Source organism: Sinohyriopsis cumingii, chromosome 2 (genome assembly GCF_028554795.1).
Source record: "Sinohyriopsis cumingii isolate HCF-2022 chromosome 2, ASM2855479v2, whole genome shotgun sequence".
Taxonomy (NCBI): Eukaryota; Metazoa; Mollusca; class Bivalvia; order Unionida; family Unionidae; genus Sinohyriopsis; species Sinohyriopsis cumingii.
Window position 1 is genome coordinate 105,261,407 of NC_142962.1, and position 26,844 is coordinate 105,288,250.

General features: G+C 42.0%; 1 pseudogene; it reads left to right on the plus strand.

Annotated features, from left to right (window-relative positions):
- The first annotated feature begins 5,542 nt into the window (after positions 1 to 5,542).
- The window catches only part of LOC149805545 (D-beta-hydroxybutyrate dehydrogenase, mitochondrial-like), a 30,757-nt pseudogene continuing 9,455 nt past the window's right edge, over positions 5,543 to 26,844 (plus strand).

Consider the following 26,844-nt stretch of genomic DNA (forward strand, 5'->3'; position numbering starts at 1 on the left):
GTTCCGAACCTGAGAACCAAGAACATTCGGTCGAACATGTGAGAAACCGGAAGTATAATCTTCGGCCAGTTACGCATGTGCTGCGAATCCACCTGGTACTCGGGTTTCACCAAAGTGCGTGGATGGCTCAATACATCCAGAAGAATACATATCTGCGCACAATGGCCGCAGATCAGTTTGATTAAGACTTCTTCAAACTAATGAACATTCATTTGATTGGCAAATCCCTCTTGACTTTGTCCGTGATTGTGAACAAGACAATCTTCGAAGGATTATCGCGGACCCGGCATTTCAATCAAGCAAGCTATTTGACGACGAGCTCGTAGCTGATAACAGTAAAACAAATCAAAGCTGAAGTTGACGCATGCGTGCTAGACGTGTCGAAGCTGCTTATGTACGACTTTTATTACAACAATATCGAACCATTTTGTCAGGATAATGTCACGATCCTCTACACGGACAGAGATTCAATCTTATGCATGTCACCTCTGACGATTTATATGTGGATATTAAATCGGGAATAGCTTGTCAACAAATTTGATCTAAGGGACTATCCAAAAGATCATATGCCGTCCAGTAATACCAACGAAAAGGTTCTTGGTAAGTTCAAGGATGAATATGCTGGAAATCCTAACGATTAATATGTGGGACTGCGTCCTAAAATTTGCGCGATTGTGGTAGATAGTACCACCGAGAAAGCAAAATGTGTTTCGCTGGTTGTTATTGCAAAAAAGATCTCAAACACGACATGTATGTGGAATGTTTTCAGCAACGATGTAAATTCTCACATAAACAGCTAAACATAAACTGGGCGTGTATCGTTGCACCAAGGGGAGTTTATTTCCGCTTGACAACAACAACAAAAAAAAAAAACAAAAAAAAAAAAACACATAAAACAAAAAACAAAAGCAAACAAAAAATAAGTAAACAAAACAAACAAACAAAGACAACAAAATCCGATGGATATTCCCCAACGTAGAGAGGCCTCGTGGTTGTCAATCAACTTACTCTTGAAGTTGAGGACAGCTGCTAGAGCATTATAAATGACTTTGGTGGTAGTTCTCTATGCGCTGGGATGATTTGCAATTCTTCCAGCACAATTGCTCTGCTAGGAGGCTTTGCCGCCCGTGGACAGGTTCCACTCGAATTTTCTGCTCGTTCACTATCGAAAGCAAAATGATAATGTATTGGCTGTCAGGGAAAACCAGTTCGATCTGAAATTGTAAATACACCGAAGAACCATACTAGATCAGTAGCCTAACTTGAGGCCTCATTAGTAAGTTGTGTGCGTGTTCGAATAATCGTTCAGTGAATGTGCGGGTAAATCGTTATACAGTAGTTTTGCCACGTTGCAAATCGACATGTATACGACCCACATCGTTCTTTTGTTAACAGCGCTGCAACAGCTCCAAGAAATTCTTTACCTTGATTGTTAGTTCGGTTGAATCAGGGAAACCCAACCGATGTTGTATATGACTTTAAGACGGTTACAGTGGGATCACCGATACATAACATGACCCCTAAGCGGTCGTTGTCAGATCTTCACCTAAGACAGTGGAATCTGACTTTAATCAGATTAAACTAATTACCGCTTATTTTACCAATGCATTGAAAACGAGTTGGCGTCTGTACATTATCTTATAAGCAAGTAGCAACGCTCAGGCGAAACCAAAATACAACAGGTCATTACACGGGCCAATCTACAAATTTTGGAAACTCGGGACATCATGATTGCAAACGTGTTTCTCTATGAAGTTACATTTTCATCGTCATTCCTTGTTATTCCATACTTTATTTTAGTGACGTTGTTGTGGTTTTACATGTGTTGTTGTCGGGTTTAACGCCATTTTGCAGCACACGATAGGCTATACATGGCGGCCAGTATTAATGGTGGAGGAAGAACCCGGGAAATTCCCAGAAATTACCACCGACCCTCGAGAAGCTACTGGCAAGCTTTCTCACATACCTTTACATGTGTACAGGATTGTTTTTATATGTACTAAATGCAACAGTAACAAAGTTTAATAAGCGGAAGATTAACATATCTGAACAGGGAATTGTTATTTCTGAATGTGACGCAGGTATGAGTGCATGTATACTCGGATTCAGACGATGAGCATTTCAATAACGTATTCCTTATTGCAAATGTCAGCCATTAAAGTGAACACCACTGCAACAGACTTGACAACACATCAATGAAACTAAAAGAAAATTCTATCTATCGATCTGTCTGTCTGCCTATCTATCTATCTATTTATCTGCATGTTTGTCTATATATACGTCTGCGTGTCTGTGTGTGTATAATACGTAGATAATTAGTTATCGGTAATGCTTTAAGCATGTCAAACTAATACAGAAAGAATGTGTACATCCTGATTGAGCAGTACCGAGTTACTGGGATTGTTTCTCTCTGAAGTCAACCGGCAGGAGTTGTATCAACTAGAGGGACGTGGATTAGTCAACCAGAATAAACCAGACAGTAATTTGTACGTTTCTAATATGCCGTATAGCGATACAATCATTACATATAAAAACAATGTAATCATCGATTGCTGAGGTGTAATACATATTAAGCAAATTTTAATGCCGTCCAATTCCCCGAATACCACATTTGCTTCTAATTATTACTTACACACACACACACACACACACACACACACACACATATATATATATATATATATATATATATATATATATATATATATATATATATATATATATATATATATATATATATATATATATATATAACTCCGTGCACACTAAGAGATGTATATCCCTTGACCATTTAAATCGCTGTATTGTACCAATATTTATGTTGTGTGTCAAAATGCCTTCTTAGTGTGAATTGTTCGCTTACGTTCATTATTGGTTCCGATATAATTTCGTATCTCACAAGAACTGGTAACACAAAAATATGGGTGGTCAAGCAGATTATACATTTTGATCATCTGATCAATAAAGGGCGGAAACCTTTAATGGATCCAAAAATTTCAAATTTTTATTTAAAAAAATTATAGCGATCATACATATTTTTGTTCTGTCGATCAACGATCGACGAATTTCGAGTAGGTCTTATCTTATCTCATCATACAGACATCATTGCCTTCATTTTCAACTCATGAAATATTTCTATCACCTCTCTGAAAAATGCTGCATTCAATAAAATTCTTTGTGTCATTAATTATCTGTTTTTTAAAAAAGAAAACAAAAGTCATGTTAGCGTCCGTTGCTCATCGTCATCACTTTTTCTTGGTTTTGTAACATTATCTTATCACTACATGGGATGATAAAACACAAATATGTGTCTTGTCGCCACTTGAATGGTAAAACACAAATATCTGTCTTGTCACCACTTAAAGGTAAAACACAAATATGTGAGTGGTCTGGTAAATTGCCTTATCGCTACTGTGGATGGTAAAACACAAATATGTGAGTGGTCTGGTAACATTGCCTTACCGCTCCTTGGGATGGTAAAACACAAATATGTGTCTTGTCACCACTTGAATGGTAAAACACAATACGGGAGTGGTCTGGTAACATTGCCTTATCGCTACTGGGGATGGTAAAACACAAATATGTTTGGTGTCATGCAAATTTTGAAATTTGATTTATAATCTTCTCATATCCCTAAACGGAATTTTAAAAGCTTGAAAATGAATGTCTGATATAATCTGGTTGAATGGTTCTGGTGTCAAAATGTGTATAGTACTGGAAGGTTAAGGGCGTCGCCTGTAATGCCTGGACGGTATTAAGTGATCCGGTTTGAATGTATGTAGTTAAAAATACATGACATGATATGCATGCTTTAAGATATGACGTTCATTGCTTATTATATAATATGCAGATTACATGCAGCTGTTACATTTCCATAATTATATCACGTGTTGTTATTATATACTGTGCATTATTTATTATATGATATGCAAAGCTGCTCAACCCCGGGCGACTGCAGTCTTTCACAAAGGTGAAGGAAACAACCATTAGGGACTCCATCTTTGCTGACGACTGAGCCCTCAATGCCAGCTCACGATGAGCACCAAAAATACTGAAGTCATGCACCAACCTGCGCTTGTTTTATTATATGCTGTGCACATTTGATTAAACGATGTACAATTTTCTTTATATTATGTACAATGTTCATTATATGATGTGCAGTTTTCATTGTATGATGTGCATTTTCATCATTTTGTAGTGGATGTTTCAGTATTTATTTTGCATTTTTCATTATTTTGCGTGCAAACTTGTTAAGATGAAGATCAAATGAACAACGTCCTTTAGAATGAGATGTTACAGATGCACGGGTTACGAAGGAAAAATGCTTTGCAATCCGGACAAAAACTGTTCGTCATATGGGTTCAATTACATATAACATGATTCTCGTGGGTCGGTGGTTCTTTCCAGAGTTCTCCCGGGTTCTTCCTCCACCATTAATACTGGCCGCCATGTATAGCCTATCGTGTGCTGAAAAATTGCGTTAAACCCTACAACAATAACAACAACAACAACAACATATAACATGATAACCAAATATCTGTAACCGGTTACCTAAGCGCTACAGGTCCCTTGCTATCACTTCAGCGGCGGCCATGTTGGAAGAAATCTGATAGATTTTAGTAAAGATTATATACAGAATATGACATTTCAAACAACTTCTTTTCATCTCAATCCAATTTTATAAAACATATATCAATTTAACTTGCGAGAAAATGGGCTTTTTCTGTCTTATTAATGTGTGTGCTGATTTGGACTCATGGTCACCAAAAGATAAATATTGGTGACTTGGAGGTGACCTTTTGGCCATTTGCTCTCAATACAGGCAAAGTTCTGACCGCTGACTTCTAAATTTGCCTTTAAATATCCTTTATTGTATAAATTATATATCCTTTAGTCACAACCCCCTTAACCGTACCCTCTTTCCTCGAGTCATTCTATTAATGAAATACTTATGTAATAAAAAAAACCCACACCAAATGATTATATAACTACATCATGTAATAAATAATGCATAACATACAATAACAACTCATGATATAAAAAGAAATACACAGCATTTAATAACAACAGCACGTCATATATTTAGAAGTTACCGTACATGATCGTTTATAATATGAGTCAGACTGTAATTAACAAAGATCCTGATCTGCCGTAGCATAATGTGCCAGCAGACCAGGATCTATGTTGTTGGTTCTGCTGATTATCCCCTAACAAACTGCACAGACCCAGATCTGCTGGCGCAATATGTGCCGGCATATCAGGGTTTGCGCATTTTACGGATGCATTCAACTTATAAACGAGTACATACGGTAATAAAACAAACGCATCATATATTAAACAATACAAATCAGATAGTAAAATATACACAACATGTATAAAGGCAAATAATGTAATAGGCAATAAATGGACAACATATAATAAGAAATGCATATCACATAATAATTTCAACCGCATGTATTCAAAACGGACCACAAAGCACAGCTCCTGCATTCCGTACCAGTGTTGTTTTCCGTATTATAAAAAAGTGGATACGGCATCAGACATGACGGTCGACATTGACATTAAGTTCGCCCCTGGGCATGACCTTGAGATAGTGAATACGATTCAGATAAACACAGATTTCAATATTAATCAAGATAACACCGCAGGATCGCGGTATGGGGAGAATTTGGGATATGGGGAACGTGGTGGGTGGAGTGGAGAATACGTATTTAACCAACTGAAAGTTCGATATATAAATATTCATACATTCAAATTTATGACAGAAAGTCGATACATATTGATAATCTGGTCCCTAGAACATTTACCGGTCTATTAAACATTTTTCGGCCCATAAAACATTTATCAACGCATAAAACATTTACTGGCGCATAAAACATTTATCGGCCCATAAAACATTTACCACCACATAAAACTTTTATCGGCCCAAAACATATTTTCGGCGCATTGATTGGGGCATCGATGTCATTTTTTTTAAATACAGTCTTTTTGAGACCAAATCAATGATCATTATATGTGTTTGGTGTCTGTACAATAATTACTTTATAAAAACTACTTGGCCATGAAACAGATTGTATATAAGTCTTGGCGTGTAATTTTTAATATGAAAATCTTGATACTGATGCTAATCGTACATACTATCGCTCTTATCTACCGCTTATCTGGTAAACTTTTCATTAGTGCGGGCTTGAATGCAATGAAATGCGTTTAGGGGAGATAACTGAAAGACTCGAACAACACATATGTCATGAGAAGTATATATACCAAGAAATTTTGTTATCTGATACCTTTGCCTTTTTATTTAAATATTGCTGCTGTATGTGTGGATCTAAAGATATTTCTATAATTGTTTATTCTGGCAGGAATCCTATTTACGGCCATGATAAATGAACGGAAAAATGAATAGGAACCGCGGTTCTTAGATGTCAAAATGTTTTAATCTCCAAGGTTTTGCCATGATCTAGCGAAGCGTCTGGATGACCTTGGGTTCACGGTGTTTGCCGGATGTCTACACCCGGAAGAAAATAGCGCCAAAATACTTGTTGCGAAGAATTCGAAACGATTACACATTGTCCCTATGGATGTTGGGAAAACTGAGAGTATAGCAGAAGGTTTAAATACGTAAAGGCGAAATTACCGAAGACAGGTAATGATTCGAAAGAAAGAAGACAATCATTTAATGTTTTATCATATGCTTTGATTTCAAATGAACTTTGTACTGTAGAGACCAGAATCGTAGATTTCCGATAGGTTGATAATACATACTTGAAATGCCGTAGAATGTCTCAGATTATGTGGTCCTTAAAGATTGTTTACAGGTGACAATAGAATGCAATGAAAAAAAGTTAATAATAAATTCGCTGGAAGCCAGGGAATTCAAAATGCAGTAAGTAGAAATAGGGAAAATTACCTACACATGTTATTAAATCTGTTCTCGAGGAGCTCTAACACGTTGGTTTGTCAATCAATAACGTCCGGTCCCGTATCAAATGAAAGCTGGAAGATGTCCGTATACTGAAGCCGTCAGCTTGACTTTATACGGCAATCCACATTAAACACCGCATTTATCTGAATACAATGCATACTTAATTGCAAACAGCATAAACACAGATATGCCGTTGCATAATGCGCAATGAAGTATTAGTCTATGTTGATTATGCTACGGATAATTTCACGCAAACAGAGCAGATCCAGATCTACCGACGTATTATGCAAAGATAGATCAAGTTCTCTGCTGTTCGCATATATGTTCACGTTATATTTAAATAAAGATGGGAACTGGAGTGAAAAGATACATTTATATAAGTTATCAATCTGCAGGTCTCTGGGGCATAGTGTCAAATGTAGGTTTTAACATGACAGGTGATGTTGAATTTCTGACCGTCGATTTGTATCATAAAGCAATGAACGTCAACTTCTACGGTATGTTGCCGCAGAAATCGAGAGGTATTTTTGGTTTATTTTTGGTTTATTTGTTTAATATATATAATTTTTTAAATTAAGAATTGTTCGTAAGAAGCCCTTTTTGTGAAATTAAATAAAGAGAAAGAAATATCGCCAGTTGTAGACCTTCATTAAATTTATCCTTCCCATAACTATTGATACATTTTCTCTGGTCAAGACATCTTCCTTTTAAGAATTTTTCTTTAGAAGTCTATTTTTTCGGTGAAATTACATCTACGCAAAAAATAACAATTAATTTATACTTTCATGAAATGTAATTGCACCAGAAGTATTTTTAATTTTTAAATTAAGTCATATATATATATAAAAACAGTGTGACTGCGCCCCACAAAAGGTATTTAAGTGTCAATAGATATATGTCGGGAAAAGTGACAAACATAAGTAGTTAAGGGGGATCTTATAGGGTCTATGGGATTTATCATTAAAAACACCCTTGGGAACATATAGGGTCTATGTAAATTTAACATGGAGAAAAATCGTGGGAACATATAGGGTCTATGGGAATTAACATGGCCAAAAACCCTGGGACAATATAGGGTCTATGGGAATTAACATGGCCAAAAACCCTGGGACAATATAGGGTCTATGTAAATTTAACATGGTCAAAAAACCCTTGGGACTGTATAGGGTCTATGTAAAATTGAAACAGGGAGGGTCTCTATTTTTTAAAAAAAAATAAAATAAAAAAAGGGGTAGGCAATGGAAAGACTATCTCTTTTCGAGAAATATGGCTGGCCCTGAAAAGGGCCTTTGGTTTATGTTAATATGCCCTTAACATAAAGGGCATTTGCGACATCTTCTTGTCCTCAAACTTCGTCTTACAGCAGGGCCATACATCAGAGTCCTCTTGAGGCAACCTTGTCTCTCTATATAGACTCTTCTTATCCACAGGCTGCTGCTGGTCCTGTGGACAACGGTCCACTTGGATCGGACATACATGAGCATGTCCGTCCTGAACATCATTGTTGACACAAGGGTTGAAGATTCAACGTCTGTCCACATGTTGAGGCTCCGACAATAGGTGAATCAATGCAGTGAACTGCGCTTATTTATAGGGACAGAAAGGATTGAAACGGATTGAGTTCATTCACCAATCCGAACACGCGTTACAGAATTCAGTCAGCCCGCATCCAATCCGAAGAGAGCAGTCTGTGACGTCACGTAGTCTATATAGATTCGCTAGCGCTTGTGTGCAGTCAATCTATGCGACAGTGATTCAACATGACGGAAACTCAGAAAACGATTCAATGGGGTGCACCAGCAGGGGAGACCGCCCAAGGGAACCCGGACTTACTTTCAGAAGAGGTACATTGGGATTTTGTCGATTTTCTCTCCTCGCAAGAATTTGTTCCGGAACCTTCGTTACCTTCTTCATTACCGCAAGTGGAGAATTTTAGACAGAGACAGAAAGAAGAATTGGAGAAATTTATACAACGACAAAAGGAAGCGGAACAGGCTTTTCTCTTACAGCAACAGCAACAAGAAGAAGAGGTAAGAAAAAAACAACAGCAAGAAGAAGTAGCAGCAAAGAAACAAGAGGGTGAAAATCAAACGGTCACGGTACTGTTGGACATTTTAGCGGAGTTAAGAAGTCTGAAACAAATGTATCAGACTTCTTTATCACGACCGAAGAGAATACGACCTTCCCGAGCTAAACACGTCAACCCTGTGACTAAGCCTACCGTACCACCCTTAGTGATTTCAACCCAGTCATTATCATCATCATCAATATTACGCAGTCCAGAAGTAGGCCTTGGCCGTGGCAAAGGCATAAGGCAGTTAAAGTTGATTGCTTAAACTCACCCCTACGTCATAAAGAAAAAAGGCCCTTTTCAGGGCCACCCACATATCTCGAAAAGAAATACAATTTCAATTTGCCAATAACTCAAAAAAAAAATAACCCACCCATTTTACCCTATAGTACGTGTCTTTGTATGAGTGCGTGAGTGTAGCTTCTTATTTTAAAATCAAAACTCAAAGACTCTAACCTTATATCATTCATTTATTCTTTTATCCATTTTTTACAATCCAATTCACATCACAACACTTTAATTTAAAGTTCATTGACTTCTTCTTTCTCCTTTTTTAGTCTCTCTGTTTTTTGAATTTCTTCAGTGTCACACTCTTTTCCTCTTCTTCCTCCTCACTTTCTTCCCTTCTTCTTTTCTTCTCCTGTTTCTTTTTCTTCACCTGTCTGCTTTCTTCCTCTGAAGAATCCCTCTCTTCTTCTGAAGAATCCCTCTCTTCTTCTGAAGAATCCTTCTTTTCTTCTGACTCCTCTTGTTTCTTTTTTGGGCAATCTGGAGACCAATGTCCTTTTTCTTTACAATAATAACAGGTATCTTGACTTTTGTCTTTTTTAGCCCCTGTTTTTGTTCTTTTTTGACGATCTGGACACTCTGAAGACCAATGCCCTTTCTTCTGGCAGATATAGCAAGTATCTTGACTTTTATCTCGAAAGGAAGGAGAGTAGTCCGTAGGCTTTTCTAAAGAGAATTTTCTAATGACCCCTCGCAAAGCTCTGACGAAACGTTCCATCTGGTTAGTCTCTTCCATCGTTGTGCTCGGCTTGAGAGTGAAATGAATAGTGAAAGGATAAGACACACACCCTTTTATATACGCTGGTCTGCTATGACTATAAAGTAGCTCATGGTGTTTGAACTTGAGTCATTTGACTTTTTGCTTTCAAGATGAAACGATCTAATTCATTCGAGAAGAAAGAAGAAGAAAAAGAAAGTAAGAGGCAGAAACGTGATCTATCGCCTCGTACCAGGGCTGAAATCTTGGCACAAATTCATGCCAGTGATTTTGAAGAGGACATGAGTGAACCAGAATCAGAACCCTCTAAACCAAGTTCACCACCCTTAGTCAACCCTGAAAAATACTATTCCATTCGAGAGACGGAAAAGCGCTCCTCTAGAAAATTTAGAACCACGGCTTACAAATACACGGTGAAGTTTAAAGATTTCAAGTCCGAAGTACCGTTAGAGAAAGCAGAAGGGTTCATCACCGGAGTGTGGGATTCTCTGCTCACTGCACTCAAGCGACAATGTCAACCCAAAGAAGACGATCGCTTGAGACTTTCCATACAACACGACGGTTTGAAATCCCCTGTTTGGATCGAGTTTAGCATCCCTGCAGAATTGACCGCTTCCAAAGTCATGGACAAGATTCAACACGTGCAACAATCTAATGACCAGTTTGACATCACCGATGGAAAAGCCACATTGGACATGACCCACGTCTCTCCTCCTCAAGGAACCGGACGCAAAAAGATGTTATTGGTGAATGACCTTCGCAGCATTAAGCGTAGCCTTGTCCAAATTCACAATCCTCATGACCAGATGTGTTTAGCCCGTGCCATCGTGGTGGGACGAACCTATGCCAACAAGAACGACACGGTAGAATGGAAAAGAGACTGGGAGAACATTCGACAATCGGACCGAGCCAAACAACGAAGTGAAGCAGAACTCCTGTTACGACAAGCTGGCATGTCCAAAGACACACCCTGTGGCATACCTGAGATGCAAAAATTGCAAGATGCCCTAGCTCCACGATACACCTTGAAAGTGTACCCTCAAGAAGTGCGCGGGTCTTTGTTGTTTCGAGGGCAAGATTTTAAGGACGGAAAATACATTCACGTTTATCATCACGATGACCATTTCGATACCATTACCAGTATCACCGGATTCCTGGGATACGGTTATTACTGTGAGAAATGTGACCATGGTTATAATAATCGAGAGCAACACAAGCATTGTGGATCGAAATGCTCAGGATGTTTGGCCTCTTCACCCTGTCTGAGCGAAGAACCAGTGCCTTGTTCCACTTGTCTGCGTACGTTTGTCAGCCCTACCTGTTACCAACAACATCTGAAAACGCAAGGTTCACAGAAGAAATGTGCTTGTCAACTCCTGAGATTGTGCCCTACGTGTGAACAAGTCATACGTATCAATAATACCAAGGCACACGTATGTTCAGGAAAGAAAAAATGTCACATTTGTCACCACATCGTGGACTTGGAACACCAATGTTACGTGCAAAAATACCAACCCCCACCAGAGAAAGAGGACGGTCACAAGAAGAAAGGCAATTTCATCTTTTTCGATTTCGAATGCATGCAAGAGACCGGCATTCACATTCCTAATTTCTGCGTGGGTCATCGAGCGTGCGAGAAGTGCATTCAAGAACCTATCTTCAGTCACTGCCCTCACTGCAGCAAGATTCCTGGAGGACGTGAAAAAATCTTTCGGGGACCAAACACGTTAGCCGATTTTGCCCAATGGGTCTTAGACCCCGTCGACAAGACGTGGAGCCAAGAGGACATCGAACGTTACGGAGATTGTCATCGTCATGCCACGGTGATGGCTCACAATTTCTCCGGATACGATGGACAGTTTCTTTTGAGGTACTATACGGAACAAGGCACCGAGCGTCCTAAAGTGACTTTGAACGGAGCCAAAATCATTTTCATGCAAGTGGGACAAGTACAGTTTAAAGATTCGATGAGCTATTTGGCCATGCCTTTGAGTCGAATGCCTAAAACGTTTGGAATGACAGAAATGGTTAAAGGGTACTTTCCACACTTTTTCAATACGGAAGCCAATCAACATGCCGTTCTACCCCATTTGCCCGAGGCTCACTATTACGACCCCGACAACATGCGTACCGAACAACGAGAAGCTTTCTACGCTTGGTACCAGGCTCATGCCTCTGACCCCTTCGACTTTCAGGAAGAAATGCTAAAGTATTGTCGTTCCGACGTGGACATTTTACGGCGTTGCTGTGGAAAATTTCGAGAACTGTTCATGGAACACGGAGGGGTCGATCCTTTGAAAGAAGCTTGCACCATTGCCAAAGCGTGTTCCTTAGTGTACCGCCAACGATTCATGCCTGAAAACACCGTGGCTGTCATCAGTCCTCAAACGACCCACTATGTCAAGCGTCAATACTCGGTCAAAGCCCTACGTTGGTTACATTACTTGTGCGACAAGGAAGACAAGTGGATTCAGCATGCCCGCAACGGAGGGGGCGAAAAGACCATCGGAATGTATTCGGTCGATGGCTGGGACTTAGAAAACCCCAAGATCGTGTACGAGTTTAACGGTTGCTTATTTCACGGATGTCCCGTTTGTTATCCTGACCGTGGCACTAAAAATCAGTTTTTGCAACGAACCATGGAAGACTTGTACCAGGACACTTGTCAGCGACGCCTAAAGTTAGAACAGCAAAGATACCAAGTGGTGGAAATGTGGGAACACGAGTACGATCACCGTATGAAAACCGATCCCGAGTTTAAACGCCTCGTGGAAAGTTACCAGTTCATGGACCCGCTGAACCCGAGGGATAGTTTGTACGGAGGAAGGACCAATGCCACCTGTTTGCTGTACCAAGCCGACGAAGAGAACGGAGAAGAAATCAAATACTTGGACGTGTGTTCGCTGTATCCCTACGTGTGCAAATATTGTCGCTTTCCTGTAGGGCACCCGCAATTGTTCACGGAACACATCGACCTGGTCAACATTCGACAATACGAAGGCTTGATCAAGTGTAAAGTTTTGCCTCCCACGAACCTATACCATCCCGTCTTACCTCACCATTGTCAAGGCAAACTGATGTTTCCCTTGTGCCGTACTTGTGCCGAAACGTGCAACCAAGACCAGCCTTGTCATCACAGCCAGGAAGAACGGGCCTTGACGGGAACCTGGGTCAGCGTAGAATTGTTCAAAGCTCTGGACATGGGATACCAACTGTTAGAAGTGTACGAAATTTGCCACTTTCCCAAGACACAACAATATCGCAAGGGTGACCCTACTCAGAAAGGCATTTTCGCCGACTACGTGGATGCCTTTTTGAAACTGAAGCAAGAAGCCAGCGGCTATCCGTCCTGGTGTCACACTCCCGAAGACCAAATACAATTCAAAGAGAAATACTACGAACAAGAAGGCATCACTTTAGACCACATCGAGAAAAACGAAGGCAGGAGATCGTTTGCCAAAGTGATGTTAAATTGCTTGTGGGGTAAAATGGCACAACGACCGTGTTTACCCAAGACGGAATATTTGACAGAACCTTCCCGCTACTTTCAGATGATTCACGACAAAACCAAATTCATGAAACACGTGGACGTCGTTCGCGAGGATTTGATCTTAGTCAATTACGAAGAAGATCTGGACTTTGTACAAGACGACCCCTTTGGAAATGTCATCATTGCGGCTTACGTGACAGCCCATGCTCGCTTAAAATTGTACGAAGCTTTAGAACTGTTAGAAGAACGCGTCCTGTACTTTGACACGGACAGTTGCATTTACATCCATCACCCGATTCAACATCACCCTGACATCGAAGGAGACCGTTTAGGAGCCTGGACAGACGAGCATCCCGACGACAAGATTCTAAGTTTCGTCAGTGGCGGTCCCAAAAATTACGGCTACGAATACCGGGACAAACAAGGAGAAGTGCACACGACGTGCAAAGTGAAAGAACTGACTCTGAATCATCGTACCAGTCGAGTGGTCAACTTTGGGGTATTGAAAGAAGCCTTGCAATCGGAAGAGGATGGAAACTTTAAAGTGACCACTTACCAACCGAACAAGATTGTACGTTTACCCACTCACCACATCGTCAGTCGACCTTTGGAAAAAGTTTATCAAATCGTGTACCAGAAGCGAGTGCGACTTCCCAATCATTTCACCTTACCGTATGGACACGTTGGTATAAAACATTGGTTGTAAGAGAATAGCCACCCACCAGAAAGATGACTTCGCCACAGCAAGAATCGAGTGAGAAACCCGATGAGAACTCCAAGTTCAAACCCTACCATTTTCCAGTCTTCTTACCTGACTATTGTGATTGTGCCCGTCGATTGGACACGTTTCAGAAATGGCCTACGGATAGGGAAGGATTACCTTCTTCGCATGTTTTAGCTAGAACAGGATTTGTCTACTTGGGACCTGAGTCAGGATTGGGATACGAGGTACAGTGTTTCGCTTGCGGACTGAAGTTACGAATGGATCTATGTATCTATAAAGATTCAGCTATTCTGGAACATACTCGATGGTCTCCGCACTGCCCTTACCTTTCTATCGCCTTTCCACCCATCACACTACGGTACAATGTTGACGGTACCTTAGAGACGGTACCTTCCGAAACAAGACATAAAAAACGTAAAAAAGGAAAGATGTACAAGCTGGAGACTGCATTGCGACTAGTATAAAAAGGGGGCTATGGTCAAGATCGATGGTTCATTGTGACTACCAAGACCGAGCGAACAAGATGAATACTTTGAAAGAGACATCGTTCCAGTTTGGGGATTGTAAAAAAGTTGTATCTTCCTCTAGTGTGACTAATACTGGATGGATAAGACCCAGGCATTGCGACGGAAAATGTCCGGAAGGAAACTGCGATTGTCCATGTGGTTACCACTGTAATTGCGTAACGGAGTTTGCAGACGAGTGCGATTGTGAGCCTTGCGATGGATACGATGCTGTACCTTGTGACCTGAGCGATGCCGTAAAGCATCATGGGAACTTTAGTGCCCCTACCCCTATCATGGAAAGTGATGCTGTGCGTGTCAAACCTGTGGGATGCGAAAGTGATGCTGCTCGTCCTCTTGGACATTTTACTGGGTTTCGTTTTAAAGGGGAATGTCGACCTTCACGTTTACCTCCCTACGGATGTCATCCAGCCCTGAGCAAACTCCTACCCATGTCACTCAACCCTCATCGAAACGAACCTGTGAAAAACGAATATTCGTTTCCTGTGCGTTTGTCGGAATACTGCGACTTTGAAAATCGTCTTCAATCGTTCAAAGGAAAATGGCCAAAGTATCTGGGAGGACCGACCCCCGAAGAATTAGCCAGAGCCGGATTTTTCTACTTGGGCGAAGGAGATAAAGTCAGGTGCTTCAGTTGCGATGTGACACTTCACCACTGGGAACCGCAAGATTCGGCCTACGTAGAACATGCTCGATGGTCACCGAATTGTCATTACTTACCCTTAGTGGGACCGAGACATTGAAGTAACTTCTTACCATAATAATCTGTTCATGGATACTTTACAAGAGAACATTCGTGCTTTGCCTGTGGAGTTGAGAGAACGCATTTACCGAGAGCTGGTCAAAATACAAGTGAAACGTAAAGAACAATTGCATCCGTTACGTCACCGGTGTTTGAACCACTGGTACCTGAAGGCTATACAAGGATTGATTCAATTGAAAGTGTTCCATCGGACAGACATTGATCAACGATCCTCTAGTTTTAAAAAGGATTGGTTTGGTATGGACGATTCTACCTACATCATTGTAAACGTACTGCATCGAATTCCAGAAGAAGAGTTAACGAATTACCAACATCTTGAACACAATGTCAACTTAGTGAAAGAGGAAACTTCTGAACGAATTGTAATGTGTAGATTAGTGACTCAACGATTTAAATTTGACACTGAAGTGAAACCATGTTTGTGCAAAGAGTACATTTCTTGTGTCAGACCAAAGAGGATTTAGTATGACCTATTCATGGATACTTTGCTAGAGAACATTCGTGCTTTGCCTGTGGAGTTGAGAGAACGCATTTACCGAGAGCTGGTGAAAATACAAGTCAAACGTAAAGAACAATTGCATCCGTTACGTCACCAGATCTTTAACCACTGGTACCTGAATGGTATAAGAGAACTGATTCGTCAGAAATTGTTTCAGTGGTCAGACCTTGTTCAACACTTTGAGTTAGTGAATGATCGAAATGTTCATTATTTTGGTTACATCGAGATTCACCTACAGCAATACATTGAGGAAGACAAGTTAAAGGATTATCAACATATTTTACGTGGAATCTACTTAGAGGAAGAGGAAACTTCTAAACGAACTCTGAAGTTTCGGTTACAGTATGCAAGATTTAGATTCCCTACTGGAGAACGAAGATCTCTGGCTAGAAAGTACGTGTATTGTTTCCGAAACAAAGAGACTATAAAAACAGGCTGCCATGCCACGACTTATGTCACATGTCATCCAACAGATTCCGTGGAAGGAACTCAATGACCATATTCAAACCGTGGATCATTACCATCGATTATTACAAGAACTGTATCCATTCAATTTGGGACGACAAGTGGTGTGTGTCTTAGTGACTTGTTTCTTGGGATTTCGTTTACCAGCCGATTCTTTGTGGACTCTTTACGATCAGTACTTACCACCTCCATGGCCTTAAATGGTCACGAAAAACTCCTTTTGCTCAAAGCCTTGCGTTTTCATCTGGATACTTCTCGACCTCTACGGGAAAAAAAGATTCGTCAACTTTTAGCTACCCAAGACGTGTATGACGATGTGTGTGTAGCTTGTGACTTACATCCCCATTGGACAGATGTCCGTGCCTGGAAAGAATGGGATTTTGAGGCTTGGACCCAAGAAGTGGCCCAGTATGCACGAGAGTTGTTCAAGGAAAAAAGTTACTTTTCAACCCGTGTTAGTGACGGTGCCAGAAGAACCCGTCACCCAGGACAGGACTGTCGTGCACAGACCTGAAAGACCCTTTCGGGAGGACACTTGTGTGACCTTACCCCCTGTTGAACTGGTTAGAACATTACCCAAAACATGTGATTGTTGTACAGACACTTGTGTTTATTCCACGTTCATCGTTATCATGTGCCTTTTATCCTTGTATTTAAGCCTTTGCCTTTTATGTATTTTTGTCTTTCGTATTCATGTTTGAAAAAAAAACATTCAATAAACGTGTTCTGAAAAAGTATATAAACTCTTGTCTTGTTTGTTTTCGTGTCACAAGTGACATTTCTCACACCATGGCTACCTCTGCTGTCTCTGCTCCCTCTTCCTCTACTGTCAAAGTCATCGACGAACACTTAGATCGTGCCAGTTGGGAGGCTTTGTATCTTCGCCATCCCTTTAACATGCTCATTGCTGGACCTAGCGGTTCAGGCAAAACCGAATTCGTCAAACGTTTGATCGAACATAAACATCATTTGATCGATCGGCCCCCTCAACGGATCGTGTGGTGTTACAAAGAGTGGCAATCGGCGTACAGCCTCTTGCGAGAAAGTCAAGGCGATTCCATCGTGTTTGTGGAAGGCATTCCTAAAGAAGACGACGGCATCGTCTCTGACTCCCGTCAAACCCATTTGGTCATTTTCGACGACATGTTAGGAGAAGACGAAGAAGAAATTAAATTGTGGTTCACGCGCAAAGGGCATCACCGTAATGCCAGTGTCATTTACATCACCCAAAATTTGTTTCAACAAAGTAAAGCCCATCGCACCATCAGTCTCAATGCGCATTACGTGGTCTTGTTTAAAAGCCCTCGAGATAAATCGCAAGTGCAAGTCTTAGCCAAACAGTTAGGAACGCCTTGGCTGACTCAGGCGTACGACGATGCCACTCAAACGCCACACGCCTATTTACTCGTCGATTTGAAACCTACGACCCCCGAGGATTTGCGATTTCGTACCCACTTGTTTCACCACTGGTGCCAAGACGGAGGGCCTGTCCTGTACACGTCTCCGTCCTCGACTTCATTTCACTCCCCATCAAAAAATCTATAAAAACCTCAGACCCTTTTTCGTCTGTCTCACACAGTGTGAACATGACGTCCCTTCAGTCGCATCTTCCCGTCAAATTGATTCGTGCCTTGTATGGCATCAGTCGAGAAAAAGATCCACAAACACGAGCCCGTGTCTTAGAAGCTAGTCTCAAAGAAGTCTTACGATGGTTCACGGTGACGGCACGTCAATTACTCCAAGGAATCATTCAGATTCCTCATCAAACCCAACGCTTTTTTGATCGAAACAAAGTCGCTTTGGTCCAACTGGCCGATCCCCGCATCGACACTCAAACCAAAAAACAAATCGTTTTGAAACCTGGAGGGAGCGGTACTCTAGGAGGGGTCATCATTCGCTCACTCTTAAGATGGGATCCTAATGCCCCCAAAGTTATCCCCAAGACAAAAGTCCAACGAAGCCCCAAGAAGAAAAAGAAAAAGACCAGGTCCCCAAGAAGAATAACTTCTCCAGTGGCAGGACCCTCGTCTTACCAGACACCACCACCACCCCGGAAAAAGAAAAGAAGCCCCCAGAAAAAGAAACAGAGAAAAAGTCCCCAGAAAAAGAAAAGTCCACAGAAGAAAACTAGTCGCAAGAGAGGCACTTCGGCCAGGACGCAACCTTACACTCGCAAACCACGACCTGCCACGGCAGTGACTGCGTCTCCGGCATCCTCACGTTCATCCACTTCTCCGTTGATGACACCCAGAACTGAAGAGTACTTGGAGACGTTGATCACACCAAGAACATCTCCGTTGATGACCCCCAAAAGAACTTCCCCAGTGGCAGGACCCTCCCATTTAGTGGCAGTGACTGCTGCTCACAAAGTACCTTCTCCCAAAATCAAAGTCCAAGAAAGATCGGGCATGTTACAAAGTTTACTGGATTTGTCCAAGCAAGAACTGGCTCGATTTAGTCCGTTGCGTACCCCTGCACGACGTGTCATGCCTGTCCTCAAACTGATAAAACGTAAAGACAATCAGTGGCGACGCGTTCCAGTATAAAAAGAGCCTGTGACCAAGTCGGGGTATCAGTGAACTTGTAAAAGATGTCACCTCCAAGAAGCCACAAAAGAAAGAGACAAAGGCAGACGCGTCATCCGACAAAGCGCTTAGCCAAGCATCGACATTACCCTAAGAAAAGACACAGTCGTTCCAAGAAAAAGAGGCGTCAACAAAGGGGAGGATTCCTTGGCGATTTTGGGAAAAACATTGTCACCTTTATGACAAAGCGATAGTCCCCAAAAAAAGATAAAAGGGTGTGCGTTAAGTCATCGACGTTAGTGTCTGTTCGGTGAATGTCCCGGAACCCACAAGCAAAAATGTCACCCTCCAGAAAACCCCAAGGAAAGAAAAGGAAAGGACTGCCACCACGTTTAGCTAAACATGGGGACATGTTATCTGTCCTGTCCAAAGCTTCTTCACCCCTACGAAAAAAACTCATTCAAACGGCCTCCAAAGAGGTCATCGATACCGTGTGCGAATGTTGTTTGAACGTTTTGAAAGGCACGATCCCTTTGTCCAAACACCAGAAACAATGCTTAGGCAAACATCGTCACGTTCTTCGCCAAATGGTTCGAAAGAAAATTCCCATTCGTCAAAAAAAGAAGATGTTGGTCCAACGTGGAGGTATTTTACCTCTCTTGTTAGGCCCCATACTGAAAGGAGTCTTGGGAACCATGTTGGGAGGACTGGTGGGAGCAAGATAAAAAGGCCCTCGGAAGTCCCAAGATCTCAGAATCGACCCCTGACAACCCCATGGAAGGACGAAAACTAGCTTTAGTGCCTTACAAACGATGGATGGAATACCATCGGTGGCAAGAACAACGCACCCCGCATTTACCTCCCAATCCCCATTTGAGCGAGATGTCCCAGTTACAACACGAATTGCAGTCCTTGATGGATCGCCAAGATTTGTCCGAAACAGAAAAATCGCAAAAGTACGGTCAACTCTTGCAACGACTGCAACTCTTTCACCAGAAAGCTTTAGATGAAACAGCTCTACCCACTTTGAAAGATTTTAAGACCTTGATGAAAAGTCCAGCACCATCACCAGTACCAGTACCAGTACCAGTGGTCAAGACAGAAAAAGGAAAAGAAGAAGAAGAAGAAGGGTTTCAAACTGCACCAGAAAAAGTACGCAAGTTAACAACACCACCTACCTCCAGAATTGGATGGATTAAAAAGATGATGGCCACCCCTTCTTCATCACAAGAGAAAAAGAAAGTGAAGACAGAAGTGAAGACAGAAGTGAAACAAGAACCGATATCCCCCGCTCAGACATCCTCCTCCTCTTCAACACCTATTGCCGGTCGCACACGCAAAGCCTTGCAATCCAAGAAAATACCCCAAGAGAAAAAGAGTAGCCTCTTCCAAGAGTGGGTGCCTTATTAACACACAAACACAAAAAAAATGGAAAAAGTCTTAGCCAGCATTTACTACGATCCCTCGCATCCTGCAGGTTACGCAGGAGTTCAAAAATTGTATCGTGCTGCCAAAACTCGACTGAAAAGTCTCCGTTTACCTCAAGTGCAACGATGGTTACAAGAACAAGCTACCTACACTTTGCACAAACCCATTCGACGCAAGTTTGCCAGAAGTCGCACCCGAGTGGAAGGCATCGATCATCAATGGCAAGCCGATTTAGCCGATGTCTCTCATTTGGCCAGCTACAATCGTGGTTACAAATATTTGTTTTGTGTCATCGACGTCTTTTCCAAATTTGCCTGGGTCGTGCCCTTGACTTCCAAATCGAGCAGCGAGTTAGTGCGAGCCCTGCAACGGGTGTTGAAACAAAGCGGTCGTCGCCCTCTTCGATGGCAAACGGACAAAGGCACCGAATTTCTGAACCAAGCTTTCCAAAAAGAATTAAAGAAACGTGACATTCATTTTTTTACCACCGAGAATCCCGAAACCAAAGCCAGCATCGTGGAACGTTTTCAACGCACTTTGAAAGAACGCATGTGGAAATATTTTACGCATCACCACACTCTGAAGTACATCGACATCTTACCGCATCTGGTGCAAGCGTACAACCAATCTTACCATCGAAGCATCGGACGTGCCCCGCAAGACGTGACTCCCGACAACGAAGTGCTGGTGTTCGAGCGCCTGTTTGGTACGTCCCCGACGAGGGCTGTCCCCAAGAAAAGTGGAGAGTTGGCCGTAGGAGATTGGGTGCGCATTGGCAAAACCAAACGCACTTTCGACAAAGGTTACTTACCTAACTGGACGACCGAATTGTTTCGCGTCACTGGACGAGTGCATGGTCGTCATCCTGTCGTCTATAAATTGGAAGACATGAACGGAGAAGTACTCAAAGGAACGTTTTATTTGCCCGAGTTACAACGTGTCACCAAAAAAGAAGACGACATGTACGACATCGAAAGCATTCTCGAACGCAGAACCCGTAAAGTGGGCAAACGACGTGTCAGAGAAGTCAAAGTACGTTGGAAAGGATATCCACCCAGTTTCGATTCTTGGATCGACGCTTCGCAAGTCATCGACTATAAAAAGAAGAAGTGACCATCATGCCCTTTCACTCAACAGACGCAGCTTCGACGACCACTCCTTCTTCACCCAGTTCTTCTGTGCAAGATTTACAAAAACAACCCTTGTGGGTGTGGTGTGGAGAACGTGTGCCTAAAACGCAAATCGTCTTTTTCTGCCAAATCTTCGTGGTGTATTGTGTCATCGGGGCAGCCATCGCCAATTTGAGTTTGCAACAAGGAGACAAACAATTGTGGACCATTTTATTGAGCAGTTGCATCGGTTACCTGCTTCCCAATCCCTCCCTGAAATTCTCCTCGAACGGGAACGTTGTGTCCAGTGCCAGTGCCAGTCACCACTCCAATAACAATCAGAACCCCATTTTGGGAGGAGACACGCCTCTGACAGCCACTAACCCCTCGGACAGCCACAGAACTCTAGAATTATGAGTCACCAAAACCAATTTTACTTAACCTTACCCAGTGACAGTTCCATGGAGGTGTTTCCCCACAACACGTTGTGCTGTTACACGGCCAAATTACCTCAAGCCATCCCCTTAGATCACGAAGCCCATTGGGAAGTGGCTTTAGTAGAAATGATTCACCCGACCCAAGTCCTCAATGTCCTTCCCAATCAAAATTTTTTTCATGTGGAAGTTCATGACGAGCCATTGCAACAGGAGTTGGATAAGAGAACAACCATATCTGACATTAAAACCTATAATGAGAAAACTCAAAAGTGGACCTACCACTTGTCCATTCTCCCAGGCTATTATTTCAGTGGTCATCATTTGGTCAGCGCCATAGCCTCCAGGTTCAATGCCGTGTTTGGGAAAGCTTTTGACATTGTCAAGAACAAAAGTGTCACCCTGGAGTACCACAAAGTAGCTCGTCGCTTCTTGATGAAATTTGAGCGGAGTAAAATCCTGTCCATTTCATTTTGTCCTGAATTGTTTGACATGTTGGGCGGAGACACGGACATGAGAAAGACCATGCTCAAGAAAAACGAATTACCCATCGTTTACGACAACGAGTCTTTTGCCAAGTTTTTTCGTACCCCGGTAGAACTGAACCAAGGACTGAATTTGATGTTTGTGTATTCCGATGTGGTGGAGTACAACGTGGTGGGACACACCTCCGTACCGTTACTGCGTGTCATTCCTTTCAAAGTGGATTCTGCCACGAACGCTGACGAGGAAGGTGGAAACACTTACCACGTTCACCGCGAATTTGTACATCCTCACTATTTGCCGGTCAGCAAGTCTTATTTGGACACGGTCAACATTGCTATAAAAGGAGATTTGGGACAAAATATTCCATTCAACAAAGGAAAAGTCACGGTGAAACTCCATTTTCGAAAACGGTTCTCTCACGACTCGTAAGTAAGTCATGTATCCAGTGTACCGAGGGGTTGCACGACAGCGAGGACACGGTTTAGGAGATATGTTAAAATCGGCCTTTCGTTCGGTGGCCCCAGTGTTGAAACCGATGGTGACACGCGGATTGCACGCCTTGAAAGATGCGGCACTGACGCAAGGCAAAGAATTTCTCCAAAATGTCATCATCGACAAACAAAACCCTAAAGAAGCCTTCATGAGGGCAGGCAAAAATGTCTTGCTGCAAACGGGCAAAGACATTTTAGGCCGACGAGACACACCTATAAATGCCCTGCACGCTACCGAATCAGGCATTCAGCAAGGACAAGGCAGAAAGAGACGACGAAGAAAACACCCTTTCACCAGACTTCAAGCTAGAAAGGCCAAGAAAAGAAGAACCGTTCGAGACTTAGACGTTTTCGATTATTGAGAAAAGAGACAAAAAATGATGCACCGAGAGTCATGCGCCTGTTCCAAGTCGGAACTGGATCTGTTTGCCATGCCTCCCACCATGATGACGATGCAAGAATCCCAATGGGTGGAATTTCACCCCGTCTCCTCATTGACAGCCTCAGCTCCCATCGAGTTTGAAATCAAAGGACAGCCCGAAGATTACATCGATCTGAACAGCAGTTACTTGTACTTGAAAGTCAAAGTTGTCGATGAGGACAATTCGACTCTAGATGGCGATGAGGTAATAGCTCCCGTCAACAATTTCATGCATTCCTTGTTTAGCGGAGTGGACTTGTACTTGAACAACAAACTGGTCAGCAGCAGCATGGATACTTACCCTTATCGAGCGTACCTGGAAAATCTCTTGACGTACGGAATAGACGCCAAGAACACTCATCTCAATGCCTGTGTGGTATGGGAAGCTGACGAAGCAGGCCAGTTTGAAACTTTCGAAACTGATGCAACCAAAACACCAAACAATGACGGATTTGTAGAACGAAGAGACAAAATCAAAAACGGACAAAGTTTAGAACTGATGGATCGTTTGCATTTGGACATGTGGTTGCAAGAGAAATATTTGCTGAACGGGGTGAATGTCCGCCTGAGACTGAATCGTAGCAGTGCCGCTTTCCATTTGATAGGTAATACTGCTTGCAAAACTGTCATCGAGGAAGCCAGGCTCTACGTACGACGCGTAGAAGTGTTACCTAAAGTGGGTAACGACATCAGTCCGACGTTGAGCAGAACGACCGCTAAGTATCCGATCCGACGCGTGGAAGTGAAAACCTTCACCATTCCCAAGGGACAGCGATCCATGATCGAAGATCATCTGTTCCAAGGACAGCTACCCAAACGTTTGATCGTTGGTATCGTCGAAAATGAAGCCTTCAACGGAGCTTTGGCTAAAAATCCTTTCTACTTTCAACACTTTGGCGTGTCCAAGATCGAAGTCAGTCGCGATGGCAAGACCTTGTGTACCCGACCCTTTGAGCCTGACTTTCAGAAGAAGAATTACTTGAGATCGTACTTGTCCCTGTACGAAGCCACCGGCCAGTTAGGAACCAACACCAGTCACGGTATTACGTACGACGATTATGTAGGAGGCTATGCTTTGTGGGCTTTCGATTTCACTCCTGACCAAGGCAGCGACGAGGGACATTTCCACCCTATAAAATCAGGCCAGATTCGTGTGGAAATTCAGTTTGCAAACCGAGACCCTGATGTAACGGTGAACGTCCTCCTGTATGCAGAATTTGATAATACGATAGAAATCAACAGTTTGAGAGAAGTCATTCTAGATTATTAGAAGCTATGGAAGACTGTTATCCCTCTTTACCTAGTGGAGAAACTTTGGACATGAAATGTAAGGAGACCATGGAAGGAGAATCTCAAGACAAAGACGAAGAAGTTGTCATAATGAAATCGAGATGGCCAGAACAAGAAGCCCATTTAGTCTCCTGTTTTGCCAAACACTTGATCGACAAAATGACGGAATTGATCAAGAAAAATTGTTATGGATGTCAAAACGATGATCCCAGTCAAATTCAACACGATAAATGCCTGATGTTAAGTCAAGAAGAAAAATTGGACGAATATCTGGACGAAGCTTGGAGTCTCATCTCGAACAAAGACGTGCTGCACCAGTGGTATAAAGACTTGCGTGAACATTCTTGTCCACCATTAACCACTCAAGAGATCCATCGTATCGAAGCTCTCCTGAATCAGAGTGAGGAAACAGAACGAATAACCGTTTATTCGTCAGACATTTTCAAGCAAAAAGTCAGGATCGAATTGACGACTTATTATTACCTGTGAAGAAGAAGACAACCACAAAACAATGGATACCTGGGAACTTTATTACCTTTTGAACCACAGTTCGTATACGGCTTCTTGGAATCCTGTCGTCTGTGCTAAAGATGAACTCCCTCATCGCAAACCTAAAGACCATCAAGCTTACGTGATCAACACGGACGACAGTCATCTCCCAGGAACCCACTGGGTAGCCGTTTACTTTCCTCAAGAAGGATGTGTGGAATATTTCGATTCGTACGGATTGCCCCCTTTGGAAGACGATATCATTGAGTTTATGAGAAGAAATGCTCAGACTCCCCGATTCAATAATGTGAAATTACAAGGCACAGATTCCTTGGTGTGTGGACAGTACTGTGTGTATTTTCTGCATCATCGCAGCCTGGGCTATTCCTTAGAACATTTAGTGACTCATTTTGATCCTCGTTCTTCTGCTAGAAACGATGTGAAAGTAGATCGATGGTTTTGTGACCATTATGCTTATCTTTTGTCTCAAGCTAGGAAACGTAGTGTCCATCAATGGCCTAATGATTTCCAACAGTGGAAATCACAATTTCATTCACAACGTTGTCAGCCCTGTTTAAAGTAGATGGTTAATTGAGAAAAAAATGTTTGTGATTTGAAAAAAAATTGTTTGATGTTATAGTGTTGGATTATTGTTAAAAATGTTAGAGTTGTTGTTTAGTGTTAAGTGATTTTTGAATAAAAAATGTTGTGTTTTGAAAAAATGCTTTTGTCTTTTGTTTAGCTATAAGAATGTTGAATTGATGCTCTTTCATTTCTTACTATCCCTCTCATGAACGTTGCGGCTCGAAAAAACCGTGTGGGGGATGTTTTCCTTCACGTCCGCGCTTTGACTTTAAGAACCGGTTTGTTCCCAGTCTAACCATCCATTGTCGACTCATCCTCCTAAGAAGATGTGCTCCAAACTAGCTAAGCTCAACGAAGCCTACGTGAATTTGCATAGGGTCAGACACAGTCTGATACCGAAGCCAGAAGAAATAGAGAATGTGAGAATGTTAAAAATCACTGAAGACCTGATAGAAGAGCTCTTCAGAGAAGAAGTGAACAGGGAGAAAGAAGAATGGACAGAGAAGTACAGACTTCAAAAACAGCAGCAACAGCAACAACAACAACAGCAGCAGCAGCAACCTGAAGCTGACAGAGGCTTTGTCGATTGCCGTATCGACACCAAAGAGTTCTTCTTCTCTTTCCGAAGAAGCAGACCTATCGCCAGAAAGTCTATCCTCAGAGGACATCGCATTCTTAGAAACTAAAAAAAGAATGCCATAGCAAACAAAAAAACAGCCCTTTTCAGGGCAACCCAATACTCTAGAAAAGAAATAACTATTAATTTGCCAATGTGTGTAGGTAGGGTAGTGTGAAAATAAACACTAACTCTTTATGAATAGTGGAAGTGTATGTGTTTGTGTGTTTGTAAGTGCTCACGTAACTTGGTATGGATAGTAGATTAAAATGATGTTAGTTTTTTTGGCTGTTAGAGGTGTATATTTGGGGTTAGATTGGATTGCTTTGCGTATGTGGATAGTCTATTGAAGTGATTTATAAAAATTTTTAGAATAGTGATGGGTAGCATAAAAAGTGAGTGAGTGTTTCTTTTAGGTCCGCGCGTTGTTGTTGATTTTGGTCACGATCTAGGTAAGATGAATTTTATGTTTTTAGGGGGATGTTTTCCTTCACGTCCGCGCT